This window comes from Macadamia integrifolia, chromosome 7 (assembly GCF_013358625.1).
Source record: "Macadamia integrifolia cultivar HAES 741 chromosome 7, SCU_Mint_v3, whole genome shotgun sequence".
Lineage (NCBI taxonomy): Eukaryota > Viridiplantae > Streptophyta > Magnoliopsida > Proteales > Proteaceae > Macadamia > Macadamia integrifolia.
In genome coordinates this window covers 24,848,038-24,864,072 of record NC_056563.1, presented here as the reverse complement: position 1 = coordinate 24,864,072, position 16,035 = coordinate 24,848,038, and the positions used below count along the sequence as shown (strand labels likewise).

The window sequence follows — 16,035 nt, the reverse complement described above, 5'->3', positions numbered from 1 at the left end:
GAACCTTGTCATATTCGGGTAAATGGGTTTGTTGTGTGTAGGCATGATTTTAAGTATCAGTATCGTATCAGCCGTATTTTATCGATAGTGGCTCAGACTGGTAATGATACCTAATTGATCTGGATCGATTACCCATATCATTTTAAGGGTAAAAGAGTAAAAAAATGTTTTTTTTTTTTTTTAAAGGCAAAAATGATCGACATTCACCGATCCAATCCGATCTGAATCGAGTATCGTATCGATATTGACTAAGTGTCAACTGCCGATACCTAAATCCTTGTGTGTAGAAGTAGGTGGCCATTGGCCAACTAGACTCACTAGAATAAAAGATTAAAAAAAACAACATTCCTACAACTACAAGCCCATGGTAGGAGCTTGTCTTGCATGACCACTCTCAATACCAATCATTGCCACACCATAGATTAGATGGGCCCTCAATTTTGTCAATAGATGGAACCCTAAGGCTATGTTTGGAAGCCAATTAGAGAAAAGAAAGAAAAAAATAGGACAAATAAATAACAAGACCAAAAAAAAAAAAAAAAAAACCTTTTCTTGGCTTCCAAACATAGCCCAAGTCCCCTCCTCATATGTCAAGCTTCAACTTTATCAAATTTTTCCGCATGGCAAAACAAGAGTTTTGAAAATCTATGGCTATGAGAGAGGGTACAGTACTAATTAGAATACAGAAGGTATATATGAACATTCATGAAGATGCATATCAATATATGCGAGAGTATTTGACTGAATTAGATTTTGAAGCTTTACACATTACTGATCTAAATAATAATCTCTTTATCCAACTATCAAACTAATCACATCATATGTCCATGTGGCAATACCGGTCGTAGTGACTATCTTGCAAAGGTGATAGAACACAATGGCTGCTGTGCTTGGTGTGTGGCACAATGCCCATTAACACTCACATGGCAGTCAATTAGAGGGAGAAAAGTATTATAAAAAATGGTTAAAAAAATATGTTATATTGCAGATGTCCTTGGCCCTTTTGGAGTTAATGACCGTTTTACTTGTATTTAGGACTTTTCTCCTTCTTCTTTCTTATCTTCTCTTTTGTTTGCTGACTTGGAGGGGTTTCACAAGTCCGATTTGTAAATAATTTTACTGATAATTTAACATAAGTTCCTTTACTACCATAGAAAAAAAAAAACCTATCAATCCTTAAATATATAAGAAACATTTATTAGTTAGCTTCGTACAAATTCCCTAACACCTTTCTTGTATAATAATCAGTGGGATATACATTCTCTATCATGTTCTAATCATGTGGGCCCTATTTCTCTACCCCTCATTGGTGTAGCATGCAAATTCCTACTTACACTACTCTTCTAGGAAACTCTACCTCTGTTTTGAACCTAATCACCTTTTTCAATGAATTTGTTTTCAATCATATTTAACAACTCCATTAACAGAAGCTTCTCTTTAAATTCAAAACATGGTAGGTACTCAACTGAAAGTTTTCTTCTTTTCCTCCTCCCCTTCCCTTACATAATCTGGATAATGCAAGTGCTATTCTAAAGCTTACTGTGTCTCCGATTTCAGATACTCTTTTAGTAGGGGGATGGTATATTCTATTACCGTATGATCAAAAGTAATCTTCAGGCCTGCTCCAGCAAATGGGACAAAAATCGTTAGTCATAGTATTTGGTCATTCATGTTCGTCCACGAGGTGTTCGATGTAATGCCTAAATATTAAAATCAATATACATTTTAGCCAAACATATATCCAAACAACATTGTCATTCTCAGTTAATTATGCTTTATGTGACATGAAAATATGAACACATTCTTAGAATGGGAATGCAATACCAAACATAACCAGAGATAACAACTTTACCAAACAATTCTAGGGGCAAAGTGTGTGTCGGGACAACAATTGAAGTTCAAAATCTACAGTGACAAATAGCCAAGGATTTCAATTCCGTGTGATAATTGCACTACAAAATTTATAAGGACACCCAATTACAGATAAACAAAACAGAGATAATGCTATAACACAAAAGAATTAAGAAAACAAAGTATGTGAGTGGAAAGGTCAATGCTAAATAACAATTACAAACCAACAAATTGCTTGGTGTGTAAGATCTCATCATACATGATCTGTATCCCAGTCAAACTTGGGCTTTGAGAAGATTTCATAATCAGTAGGTCCATCAACAATAATATCCACAGTCTGTATGCCTTCTAACAGTGATGGCTGAAAGCCATTGCTCTTTGAAGGCAACAGCTTATACACCAGTAACAACCCAAGAGTGAATATAGCCTGCAGCTTACTAGAGTCTCCTTGAACTGAGAAGAACAATAACATCGAAAGAAGGAACAAGTCTACACAGAACCTCATGATGCACAATACACTATCCATTAGTTTCCCATCATTGCCTGCAGGGAACCCACGAACTCTGTATATAAATAGAAAGTTGTACTTGTCAACCACATATCTATACCCAAAATACACTGCACCAACAGGGACCACAAGTGGGGCAAACGAAGAATAGATCATGGCAAGTGCAAATATAGTGAGATTGAATGCATAATACTGAGCAAAATCGAATGTTTGTTTAGGAACAGGTGAGCTTCGGTTGATTGGATATACAGAAAGATCTTGTCCTGGTACAATTCCATTTAATGGAGAACCATGCGAAATGCCATTATTGCTCATACTTGTGTCATACTCTGTCTCATTCATCAGAGACCTCCGTAGGCTATCTATTTCCTGGCTTCCTAAAATGTAATTATCACCCTGCTCTGGCACCAGCTGAAGCATATCATTCTTCCGAAACTTCTGCAACTGTTTCTTGATCCAAGGGATTGGCACCAACAGATCGTAAGATATCCCCAAGAAAGTGCTTGTGATGAGAAATGCAAGCGAAGAGAGGCATGATCTTGACAAGAAAGATGCACTCATGTACTGCTCAATTTTTTTGCAATCTTCTCCATCCAAGTAACACCGACCCATCCCTAGGATTGCACTTTCCAAGGAAGATTCAACTAGACCTCTAAGGAGAATAAGATTCACCAAGAAGAAGCAAACCATTTTCAAGAGTGCAGCCCTTTGCTCTCCAGATACAGTGAGATGCCGTTCAAACTTGGAAAGATAGGACAGTACTGATGGGATCACTATATACATGCTCACAAATAAAAGAACATAGGGCAGAAATTGGAGAATTATGGTTGCAGCCCAGCTTGAGCTCCGGAACCACGCCCACCACAGTTGAGCATTGTCCATTGCCTCTGCATTGATAATCCATGCTGCACTCTTAGCAGCACTGATCACAGTGAGAGGAGAACTAAAGAACAAAAGCATCAAAATAAGGCATGAGTTCACAAATGCTCTGCGCAGTCTCGATGAGAACATCGTAGAGCCCAAGTGATTCCAGTATATGTCAGCTGCCGGAGGGGCTCGCTCAACTTTCCATCTGTTCCTCTCTAGCTTCAGCTCAATGACAGAAAAATTTCCCTATTGGTCTCTCCTTCTTCTCAGTTCGGAAATCCTGTACAGCCTTATTAGCTGTTTAAACATCCTTGAATATCACAAATGCAATTCCAGCACCTTGTGCTTTGCCTTCTTTATAAGCTATCAGTTGAGTCTCCAAATGAGCCCTCAAATCCTGCAATTTTTACAATTTTTCTTCATCCGTGAAACCCAACAGAGAGACAACCCGAACCCAAAGGTCCTCCACTCTTCTCCACAGATTATGAAGCCAGTCCCTTAATCCCTCAGAAGTTTTACCCCCAATTTCACCATCGTCATACTCACTGGATAAAAGTTGAGAGTCAATTCGAGCAACCAACCTAGAAATATCACTACGAACCTTCACCAAGTCGGTAATTAAATCATCCAAAGCACACAAATCCATCGGTACGATTACCCTATAAACTTTCCCAGAATACCTGTGCTGGAAATAATCCTCCAAAGGGGTTTTATCGGCCGCTAGGTTTTTAGGGATCCCCTGCACCATAATGGTAAAAATCGAGACCGAGTACGCATTAGGATCACTAGGATTACCATTATTCTCATCCCTGAACCTAGTAGCTTTCAGTCGTTCTTCGATGGAGGAGATGCCAAAGTGAACCAAAGCAACTATAATAACAACAAACACAAAATGAATCCACAATAGAGGCGAACCTTTCTCAACATGGGTAATGGTTGTTTTGGAGAACTGATCAGCCATGGCGGCAGTCCCGGCGTAGATATTGAGAGGGAGGATGAGAAAAACAGCGAAGACAGCAATCGACAGAAGAAGTCCGCAGCTTCCACCCTGGATGAGAAGGAATTGAGCAGCATCGGCACCGCAGTGACAAGAAATCTCGTGACAGGTAGCGTGCCATACGGCAAGAAGCTTCGCGATAAGGGCGGAGGGGCCAGGCATCCGACGGTGATTGCAGCGCAGCTTAACAAATATGAAGATGAAGACACAGCAGAAGGCGCCTAGGGCCGATGTGTTCAAGAGGTACTGTATGTTACCGTACCAGGCCGTGTCGAAGTCGACATCGCCGTCTCCGTCTGAAGAAGGGGAAGGAGAGGAAACGTAATCCATGGCGGATTAAAAAGGAGAAGCTTCGCTATTTCAGGAAGACTGAGAAGAACAAACCTCGTCGTCGTCGATTGAGGTATATAGCAAGAGAAAGAGAAGGATCTCTCTTCATCGGAATTAAAAACCTAGAGAGAGAGAGAACTAAAATTTTCGAAGGATTTAAAATCAGAGAAGGAATTTGAGTTAGTGGAAGATCAGAGATAAGGAAAAAGCGAAGTGTTCTGAAGCTTACTGCGGAAGAAGAGCCAGGCGTCTCTCTCTCTCTCTCTCTCTCTCTCCCCCTCCCTCCTTCGAAATTCGGTTTGGAACGTTGCGAGAGGACTCTAACGTGCGCGGGTAGTTAATTTACTCTCTTTGGGCTTGTGTGGGTCTTTACTGTCAGCCCAAGCCCAATACCAGGCGCGCACGTACCTTTAATCATGTCAAGTCCAGTTAACAAGTGAAGGGTATCTCTATCTAGCTTGGTTCATTTTGCAGCCTTAGTTTTACAAAATGCTAATTTGGGCCCAGGCCCAAAATCATTCGAGTAATAGATAAGCCCTGGGCCAACTTGAAAAGAGTGGATGTTTGACCCATTTATGTCTTGTTGAGTTTGGCCACGTGTCTACGAAGAAATAATGCTATGGTCACTATATGTCAAAAATCATTGTTTAACACTCTAAACTTATTTAATCCCTGGCCCTGGCCCAACTTCGAAAAAAATGTTGATTATGAGAATCTTCCCCATTGCATTTCGACACCCCAACCCCTACACATCCCATCCTTACCAGCCGTCTTGGGATGCCATCACAGTGTCCAATGGGCACTTGTTAAGAAATGTGAAGAAAGAAGGTTTTAGCCCACCGGACGATAAAATGGACCTCCAAATCTTTTGATTGTTGTCTAATCCTTTAATCCAATTTCGAACTAATCTGCCTGTTTGAGCAAGAACTAGATCCACTCCATGACTTAGATCCCATTAAAAAGCTCAATTTAAGAGCCAATGCTTCACCCACTAACTATGTCCAGGAAGCGTAGAGAAGACATTGGCGAAGGGAAACTTCTAATAAAGTGAAATTTTTCATTCACTGTTGGATAAAAAAACATTTAACAGGGTGTCATTGTTCTCTCTGTCTCCCACCCCACCCTCACCCTCACCCTCACCCTCACCCTCACTCTCTCTCTTATTGTACGCAGTCCGAAATGCCCTTGCACTATGCCATAAGTCTCATCCAATTACAAACATAATCAGCAGGGTTGGTAGCCTAGTGGATAGAAGCTCTTACTCCATCACCGCTCAAGTCGGTTGATTGTAGGTTCAAGTCAACACGTCCCACTGTGACTTGTTGATCTTGCGAAAGCGTTGCTGCAGATTAAGAGATTCTATCATCACTGTTGTTGAAAAGAAACTCGGTCCATCAGATAAATTAGCAGAAAAAAAAATTTCAACTTGCTACCGCCATAGTTCACGACAATTCAACACTTGGCTATTATTCAAGGCAACACCTGTCAGCAAAGAAATAAGGCTATGGTCACTATATATAATAGATTGGACCATTATGTGTCAAAAATATAATAGTCTACTTAAACATATTTCACAAGTAACATCTAACTACGTGGAGTAGTTTATTGAATGGAAGCACCCACATTTGCATGTGAATCTCATGGTGTTGGAAAACCGGGCATAAATGATGTGAACTCCAAGATTTAGACTTTTCAAAACTCCGTTTTCCATCAATTAGTAGGATATGTAATCAACTATATAGGTCGATGAATGTTGGCACCACATAAGTTGATTATTAGGGTTAATCGTCATTACCCCATAGGTCAGAGGAGGGATAAGGAGAAATATTTGGGTAACAATTCAGTAGGTGGAGCAGAAGATCAAACAAATGACCTCTGTAGGACTTAGGCTAGCGCTCTACTACGTCCGATTGCCTCCGACACGCCAAAGGCATTTTCATAGTTAGCGAGTGTAACATACCATGTTTTTTTTTCCCCTTAACCTTTTGAAGTAAGTAGATCACTTACCCAAAAAAATGTTAATTATGACTTATGAGAATTAGGGTGTAAGACCCATCATATATAATCAACTCTTTTTTTGTTACGAACAAGAAAATATTATTAACAAAAAAATAAATTTATCTACGTCATGATCAATAGTTCCTAGCTCATTGCACATAATATATCTTCTTTTTCTTTTTTCTTTTTTTGGCCCTATAATTTTCAGGTTCAGTGAGTGAAATGATATTTCTTAGATTAAGGCAGCTAAGATTTTTTTTAGATTATCTTCTTCTCTTCTTAAATTATAGTTGGCAAAGGGGGTACCTCTACTCTGTGGAGGCCTATGACTCCTCGGGCTTTCTTTCTTAAGGATTGTGTAGGCATTTTTGTTTTTTGTTTTTTGTTTTTTGTTTTTTTTTTTTGTTTTTTTTTTTTTTTTTTGTAGTGTGTTTTTTTTTTTTTTTTTTTTTTTTTTTTTTTGTGGATTTGTAATCCCTTATTCTTCACTGTGTGCAAGCTACAATGACTCGATGCCTTCCTTTTCCTCCTTATCAAGGAACATATTAGTCAAAGATTCATTAGAGTAAATCATTCAGAAGATTCAATCAAAGAGCTAGATTTCTACCAAAAAAATCAAAGAACTAGGTTGATCCCATCTCTTCGCATGGTGTTGAGACTCAATATGAGAGTAATAATTTCAAATTGAATATGAGTAGCTCAATGTGAATACTAATGGATATGAGTAACTCAATGTGAATGTTTATAAGGATTTAAGCATCATTTTTTTAATGTCTAGTTTTTAAAGATGAGTTCTATTATTTTTTTTTTACCAAGATTTTCGGGCTAACACACACGCACCCAGACTAATCCTTGAAAAGACTAGCACAGCAATCCACCGCCATGATCTTCACTTAAATCGCAGATGTACAGATGAGGAATCGAACCTGGAACCATACGCCTATCCATATAATTTTCAATTCGCCCTAATCATCTAGGCAACCCACCGATGAATAAAATGAGTTCTACTCAAGTAGTAACAGAATTCAAAACTAAAACAGACAACTCTAGTATAGAACCAACTATCCCACATCACATGTGGATTTGGGCACAAATACTGTTCATCTATCTATTGCATTGAAATGAAAATAAAAAACACATCCTAGGAATGAAACTATCATGATTTGAAGAAATGATCGAAAGTGTGGCATTATTGTACCATTAACATTCTTTAGTACTCTTTGGACAATAATAAGATGAATTTATTGCACCTCTCTCTCTCTCTCTCTCTCTCTCTCGACATTTGTGGATTTTATTAGGTCTTCTTCTCTTCGATTTGATTTTTACTTTTGTTTCTATTTAAACCTTTCCAGTTGCCTTCCATAAATGTTTGATAGAATTTGGTTTACTTTTGCACCTTATTGGACCTAACTGTATTTAGATGGCGGATCATCCGCCTAAGATCTGAACATTTGTCTCTCTTATGGATTTAGGTATCAGTATTGTCTCGACTAATACATTAATATATCAACAACGAACGAAAGCGAGTATTGTATCGACTAATACATTAATGTATCGACAGTGACCGAAAGGGACATGGGATTGATGATCATCAGGATTGATAGCTTAGTGGAAGAAAGTCCTTGCCCCACCATCGCTTGAGTCGATTGGTTGTGGGTTCAAGTTGACATGCCCTATTTTCGTTAGTTGATTTTGTGGAAGTACTGCTTAATTGCCATATTGTGGGTTTTGTTTGTTTCACAAAGAAAAATGAAAAATGTAAAAAAGGATGACACTCTATACAATTTCTCATACCTTTAGGACTTATTAGTTCAAACACTCAAATATCCCAAGAGGGTCCCTCTACACCTTTGAGCACTTTAATTTACAGATAAAAAACTTCCAAAACTAAATTGATCAATGCCTTCATCTGTTATTTTGGCCACATTTCGATACTTTATACTTTTAAGTGCTTTAAGTGTGGTATCCTAAACACTCACTGTAAAAACTTTTCTCCAAACACCTTTCTTTACAAGGGGAGAGTTCATTTGGGCATCATGAATTTAGTATTCTAACCATTGGATAGATTCTTAGATATTAAGAAATGAAAAAATGTTTAAATTATAACAAAACAAATGGAATACGTACAATGTATAATGCATTCTATAGTTATATTCTATAGTTATGAGGCACTTTTCCTCTTAACTTTCTTATGGTTTGTGTTATTTAAATAATCCAACTGTTCACATAAATTTTATGCATGATAATGAAATGTCGACAAGTTATATTCTTGTGAAAATTAATTACATGATTAGACAATGATGTAGATAACATATCCATTAAATTTAGGAAAACTTTTAGTTGCCTTGCGATAATTATAGCAAATGAGTTGGAAAATGTTTACATTTTTTATTTTCCCTTCTTCTAGCGACCTCAACATGTCTATTAAAGTAGATGCAATATCTTACACAACGTTGATCAACTTATTTTAACACTTTCTTATTGAAAAAGAGGGGGGGGTGGTTTAAGGTATTTGGGTGTTGAGTCATGGACTAGTAATTATGCAAAATATTAGAAGTGACCATATTCTTATTTATGGTTTCTCACTGAAGCTAGGGAGAAGTAGTTGGATGCAGTGAAAGAGCAATCGTGATCCGTACTTTGTCATCGATTCACATCCCACAGCAATGGACTAAGTTATCGGCCAACCGGTCGTTTCCTATATATTTAGTAATATATAGTACTATCACGACTATAGTGCCATAGTTCAAACAGCTTTCCTTTCCGCTGCTTCGTACGAGCACCCAAGGGCCTCTGAGACCGAAAAGAAAGCCCTCCAATAAGGAAAGGAAAGAGCAATCAACCTCAAATACAGCCACCACACGGATTTATTAAGAGGACGGTTGAGGTCAAGCCGATCCACTAGGTAATAGTAGAGGGGGGTGCTAGTCCACTTGATCTATTAGCGGAACCATACCGATGGGGAGACCGATATGGCCAGGAGACACCTTTTCTCGATTGGAATACGGATGAGATCCGAGACGCCATCATTGGGGCAAACGATGCAATAGCTTCGATTAGAGAAAAGCCCAAAATAGCATAACCAAATGATTGTTTAGCCAAAGGTAGGCGCCAAACAAAGGAAAAAATGGACACATACTCGGAGAATAGGAATGTAAGAGAAATTCATATCTTATTTTAATTTACAAGTCTGAATCGGACGTGCCCGCCCCAGTACATATTTCATTAACGCGTGTTAATACGTCAATGAAATATGTATTGTTTCCCCCCCCCCTCCTTTATTATTTGAGAATACTAATGAAAATTAATTAAGGGGAGTAGGTTTCCTTAGTCAAAGGTGTGGAAATGGGTTCCAATTAACATTACAATTTTTTTGTCATTTTTGTGGATATATTATTCATATCATCGTCTAATCATGACCTGATCTTTAAACCAAATATGATTTTTACACATTTCAATATAGTGCTATAAGATTTGTTTGAATAAATTGAATTCGTTTGGAACTACTCGAAGAACAAGCAATTAAAAAATTAAGGTGAAAACACTAAAAAATCTCAAATTATTTAATAAGACTTATCCAAGGTATTTCATATATATATATATATATATATCAAACAATTAAAAATCTCAAATTATTTAATAAGAGACCTATCCAAGGTGTTTCATATCTATCAAATAATTAAAAATATCAAATTATTTGTTCACTTAAGAGAAAATCTATGGCTCCGATTGATTGGAAAGGAAATTAAAGGGAAGGGAAATGAAATTTTATTTGATGCCTAAAAGGAAAACTTTGGTAACCATTATCTCGGATGATAGCATAAGCTACTTAAATTTCTCTCCATATTTAGTAATATTGTTTTTTAGATGTTACTTTTATTTTACTTTTCAAATCCAAAGGATTTAGACGCAAAGTAAAGTGAATTGTTACAACCAAATATAAAATGGTTTGGAATTACTAATATAATCATCTGAGGTAATGAATACGAAAGTTCCTTTTTTATGTTTGAATTTTTCATCTCCCTTTCATTTAATCTCCGTCGCAATCAAATGGAGCCTATTTATGCCCACCATCCATGTAGAAAATGCCTAGGAAAGAGGTGTCGAAAAAGGGTGAAATTGACAGATGAGCTATAAGTTGGATATAAAACTTGCTAACCTAGAAGACAATTGTTGATTCAGTTGGCAGTACCTTTGTCAATAGGAAGTAGTGGTTCCAAGAGGTCATGAGATTGATTTTACCGCTTCGTTAGATATGGGGTTGAAATAATAAGAGGTGTAAGGTTAATTATAATATGTGTTTCTCGTGTTGCAAAAAATCTTGCTGATTTAATTTCTTTAACATCTCAAAATCTTTTCACGTACATAAATATGATTTGAAAAATGCCTCTACCTTGAGAGGTTTTATTTATTTATTTATTTGATCACTTAGTTCCAGGGTTGAAAAAAGGGAAAAGGAGGGAGGTTTAATGCCTCATTTATCCAAAAAAAAGAAAACTCTTTCTTTATGCCCTAAAAATGTCCCAGTCTATCCCCATCCAAAAAGAAAATTCAAAATTTCCACCACGGGAATCAAAAGTCTCACACATGCAAAATTGAATGTTTGGTACCAAAACCAGTATAACTAATCTCATTACTGAACTAAAAAATTCCACGAAGTCAAACATGCATGAGATATGATAATATATTATACATTAATATTAAACGGAGAGCTTTCTTTCATCCATGAATCATAGGTCATCATTACTCTCCTTATATGATGGAGATTCAAAATACTTTTCACTGTTCTGAGACACCCATTCAAGTGTAACGATGGCCATCGTTGATGGAATTCCTCCTTCAATGACTTAAGGAAAACTTGATCCATACATTAATATTCGAATCATTTGTGATGGAAAGTCGAAGCAAACCAATGCATGTTGAACTGATCAAAAAAACATCTCTTAATGTCACACTAATAAATTTCTTCCTATTGAAGCTTATAACGAAATTGATGATATGATGATGATGATGATGATGATGATGATGATGATTATGAGTAGTAGTAGTAGTAGTCAAGAATGGGATGTTTTGTGACTTTAATATGTGTTAATAATGATTTATTGGATGAACACTAGGATAGCCTAGTGGTGGTAGTTTTGACTTGTGGAGCGGGCACCTAGGGGAGGAGTTCGTGGGATCAAACCCTGTCATACGCAATGTGTGACTGTGTGTGTTTTCTTATTTATTCTGTATCCACCTATGGGCTGCCTAGATGGTTAGGGTGAACTGGGGATTATGTGAATTAGGCATACGGTCTCAGGTTCGATTCCTCATCTGTGCATCTACGATTTAAGTGGAGATCATGGTGGCGGGTTGCTGTGCTAGTCTCCCCGGATTAGTCGAGGTGCGCATAAGCTGGCCTGAACACCTTGATTAACAAAAATAAATAAATAAATAAATATTGGATTCTTGACCCACATTATTCCCTTCAAATTTCACAGCTAATCTTGGACCAAACACCTCCCCATCAAGCAAGTGGCATTTTGGATGATTGTCATCTAACCTTTCCCTTCTCTAAATAAATACTTAATAGTGAAACTTCAGTTGAAGAAACAGAATTGGTCATTCTAAGGAGTCTCGGTAGAGATCCAAATTTTTTTCATTAAAAAAAAATGTGAGAGATCCTAGTAGTTGGTGGTGAGATTATTGAGTTCATAATATTCCAAAAGAGGAATCAATCTCATGTTCAAAAAGAGAAAATGAATTCTAAGTCAAAATGAGATTCTGTATTTCTCTATGGACTTGCACTGGGTAGAGCCTCCTCCATTTCTTTTGTTTGGACTACTTCCAAAACCACCAAATTCAGAAACCTATATTTAGATCATCTAGGGGGAGGTTTTAACCGGGGCTGGAAGCTTTAAGCTAATTCATAGTGGTTTCTTCCTTCAGCATCACCCCCTTCTCTTTTCTCTCTCTTTTTTTCTTTTCCTCAATTCCTTTTTCTCACTACAGCTTTGTGTTTAAATATGGCTCTTCAAAGTTCAAACTTTTACTTTAATAAAAAAAAAAATTATCTCTCCACAGTCCTTATAGGTCATGTCCATTGTTAATTTGTTCGTGTGCTGTAGAGATGACTTGGCAAGCTATGTTGTAGTCAATCTTCATGATATGGTTCGCTATGAACTTTTTTTATTTTTCAATGGCCAACCATTTTAAAATTCAGTTCCATTGGGTTGGAAAGGAAATAAAGGGTCTGAAAAGTGAAATAAAATTATTAAAATGGAAAGTTTTGAAATTATTACTTATAACTAATTTCAAATCATTTTAGATTTGATTATTATTAAATTTTATTTTATTTTCTAACCAAATCATTTGGATTTGAAAAGGGAAATAAAAATTTGAATAAATGTATAATTATCAAATAACATGAGCTTTAAGTAAGTTACACAATCATGATTACAAAAGTTTCCTTTTCGTTTTCGTTTTGTATATAAGCTTCACGTCCCGTACCTTTTATTTTACTTGCTACCATATAGAGCTTTTCTTTTTTTAGGGTATAGCCAATGCTTTATTAACTCATTTAACAATCTAGCTTGCGCTAGTTAGCTTTTTCATATGATATTTTCTGTCCTTTTAAAATTTAACAAGGTCCATAGCAACACTATTGACTCTGCAAAAATATGGTGCACCACCTCTGTATGCATGAAATTTAATTTGATTGGTAATACTATGACTAAACACTCTATTGCATAGTGTCATGTGTGGAGTCCGGATCAGGTTCTCTTATCTCTTTTGATCAACACTTGTATTCCATCAAAGTCGACAAGTTTGCAATATTTTGCTAATATGATCAATAATTGTAGGACCAAGTTTCTTTTCACCCAAGACAGATGCATTTTGCTTCACTATGAGACAAGGGGCACTCATGGGCCTCATGTTTTGAATGTAGAATTTCAACTTAGAACTTAAAACGAAAAATAAGTTTCAATTTTTTTTAAATGGACTACTATTGATTTATTTATTTATTTCTAAAACCTTGCCAACATCCACTAGCAAGTTCCACCCAAGGCCAAACCTTTAAAAACACCCTCACATTGTTTAATTGACCAAACAATGAAGGAATCCAATCAAAGATAAGAACATGCAATATTGCATAGTAACTTTCTGCATCAATTCTCTACCAAATGTTTCAGTCATATCATTCATATCCATCAAAAGAAAAGAAAGCAATAAGACAAAAGCCAAATGGCTCATAACTTGAAGCAAGTTGTGGGGAGTAAAGGTCATGTGGGCCCACTATAATTTAATTGGAGAGTGAGATTCAATTTTTAAAGAATTTTCACACCCCCAGAGTATGCAATGGCAGAAGAAGGAGAGAGTGAGTGGTGAAAAGGATTTTTTCAAAGACTTGTGCTCCACTTTTGGACAAGCTACATGCATGGACATGGGATGTGGATGAATAGTCAAAAATTCGATTTTAGTTTACATTCGTATCCGTTAAGAGGTATTTGAATTTGAATTAAAATTATTCTGACCGATTAGATAATTAATTAATAATTTTAAGAGTTTTTAAAATTTAGACAAATTCTAGAGAATGAGGAAAAGAGTTAAAACAACTTAAAAATCTATTGAAAGAAAATTATATTCATTAGGAAAATAAGGTATGGATTACACAACTTAGAGATGTAATAGGATAATCAAATATCCAAATTTACTGCACATCCATATCCATTTAGAGGTATCTGTATCCGATCAATAAATATTCAAATTCAATCACATTCAATCCATATTCGATTTATTTTTATCCATACAAAAAAAATGAAATAAAGCTATCAAAGTAAGCTATGAAAATTCAGGGGAAGGGGGAAGGGGGAAGGGGGAAGGTCAGGAATTATTCAGTAAAGAATACAGTTACAAGGTGACACATTATTGTAATGGTTTTTAACTTTTGAATGTCACAATTAGTATAACATGTGATTCACGTGTGCATGATTCCTTGTAACCTTTCGCTTTTCACCCACGAGTCTTCTAACTTATTTGGTCACCTACTTATTTTCCTGCTGCACCCAAAAGAGAAAGTAACCGGCATTCATTGGAGTTCCTATTTTCTTCTTTTTGTTCTGCTCATTTGCCAAGGATAGACACATTCTTTTTTTATTATGGCCTAGAGATCTCATTTCACATGTCAAGTTTTAACTTAAAATGATTTAATTGTGTAACAAATTAAACATAAATTTATTTATTTATTTTTTCGATGCAAGACTCACAATGGGGCCTGTCAAACAAGGGACCCATAAGAGATCAACAAACGAGTTATTGGCAACACTTATTACTAACTACGTATCGAACTAAAGATATTCCTTGTACTTAAAGCTAGATAAATCATTTGAAGAGCTCAAACCCAAGGATTCAAGAATCGGAATTGAATCGATCGAATTGTCCAAATCAAATTGAAATTGATTGAGATCGATCTCGATTTTCTCTGTTCCTGATCAGCCATTCTATGCATGGATTCAAGGGTTAGAGCAAAGAATGTGGATCGGGTTCTTTTATGAGAACCATTCTTGTACGAGCTAATCCACACAGATGAAATCCATTACAGAGTTGATTGTTGGGTGGATTCTATCTGCACGGATCAGCCCCATATGAGAATGATTCTCACACGAAAACTTGATTCACTCTCTATGACAGAATTTGATCAATTCCAATCAATCCAGATCAAAATCATATTGAAATTGATTGAAACCGATCCAAGACCCAATTTTGCAAGGAAGGAGAGGTCCATCCACAAAGGATATGGAACAACCCTTTTATGATTTGATGGTGACCCAATTTGCCCCCACGTGAGATGTGGGTGAATTTACACCTCATACAACCCTCTATCTTTTGGGTTGTAGGAAATGTCGCAGCACCTTAGGCTTCTTTTGGTTGTCTTTTAGTCCAGACAAGTACTCCTTTGGGGACTACTTTCAAGGAAGTATAGATCCTAATTTGGCTCTTCTTCAAACTCAACATGATATTCGATGTCTGAGAGGATCTGGATATGCATCTCAACACATGGGTCTGTGTTAATATTATCAATAATATGTGAAAAAAAAATAACCATACAGATCTAGCGTATAAAATATTCAGACACAATTGGGTGTGAAAAAACCTAGCTACCCTGCCATAGTTGGATATTTTCATGTATAACTGTGTTTGGGCATTCCTATGCCTGGCTGGTGGAGTTCCCCTCCACATAACATATATTGTAAGCTAGGCCACAAGTAAGTCTAGTAACTGATACATTGTATGGCTCAACCATGGGAAAAACAAAAAGTTGAAGATGCAGTAGGAGTCTTTCCTACTAAAATCGGTTTCCATATTGCATAGTTTTATCTATAATTTTCTATATTAATTATTTTTTGTGAATATTTTTTAATATTGTGCATTTTGTTTTTTGTTTTTTGTTCTTGTTTATGTTTTGTATTTTGCTTTTGTTTTGTTTTGTTTTGTTTTGTTT

General features: G+C 36.4%; 1 pseudogene; it reads right to left on the bottom strand.

The window, feature by feature from the left end:
- Positions 1-1,906: 1,906 nt before the first annotated feature.
- LOC122083423 lies at positions 1,907-4,844 on the bottom strand (annotated as a pseudogene).
- Between the last annotated feature and the right edge of the window lie 11,191 nt (positions 4,845-16,035).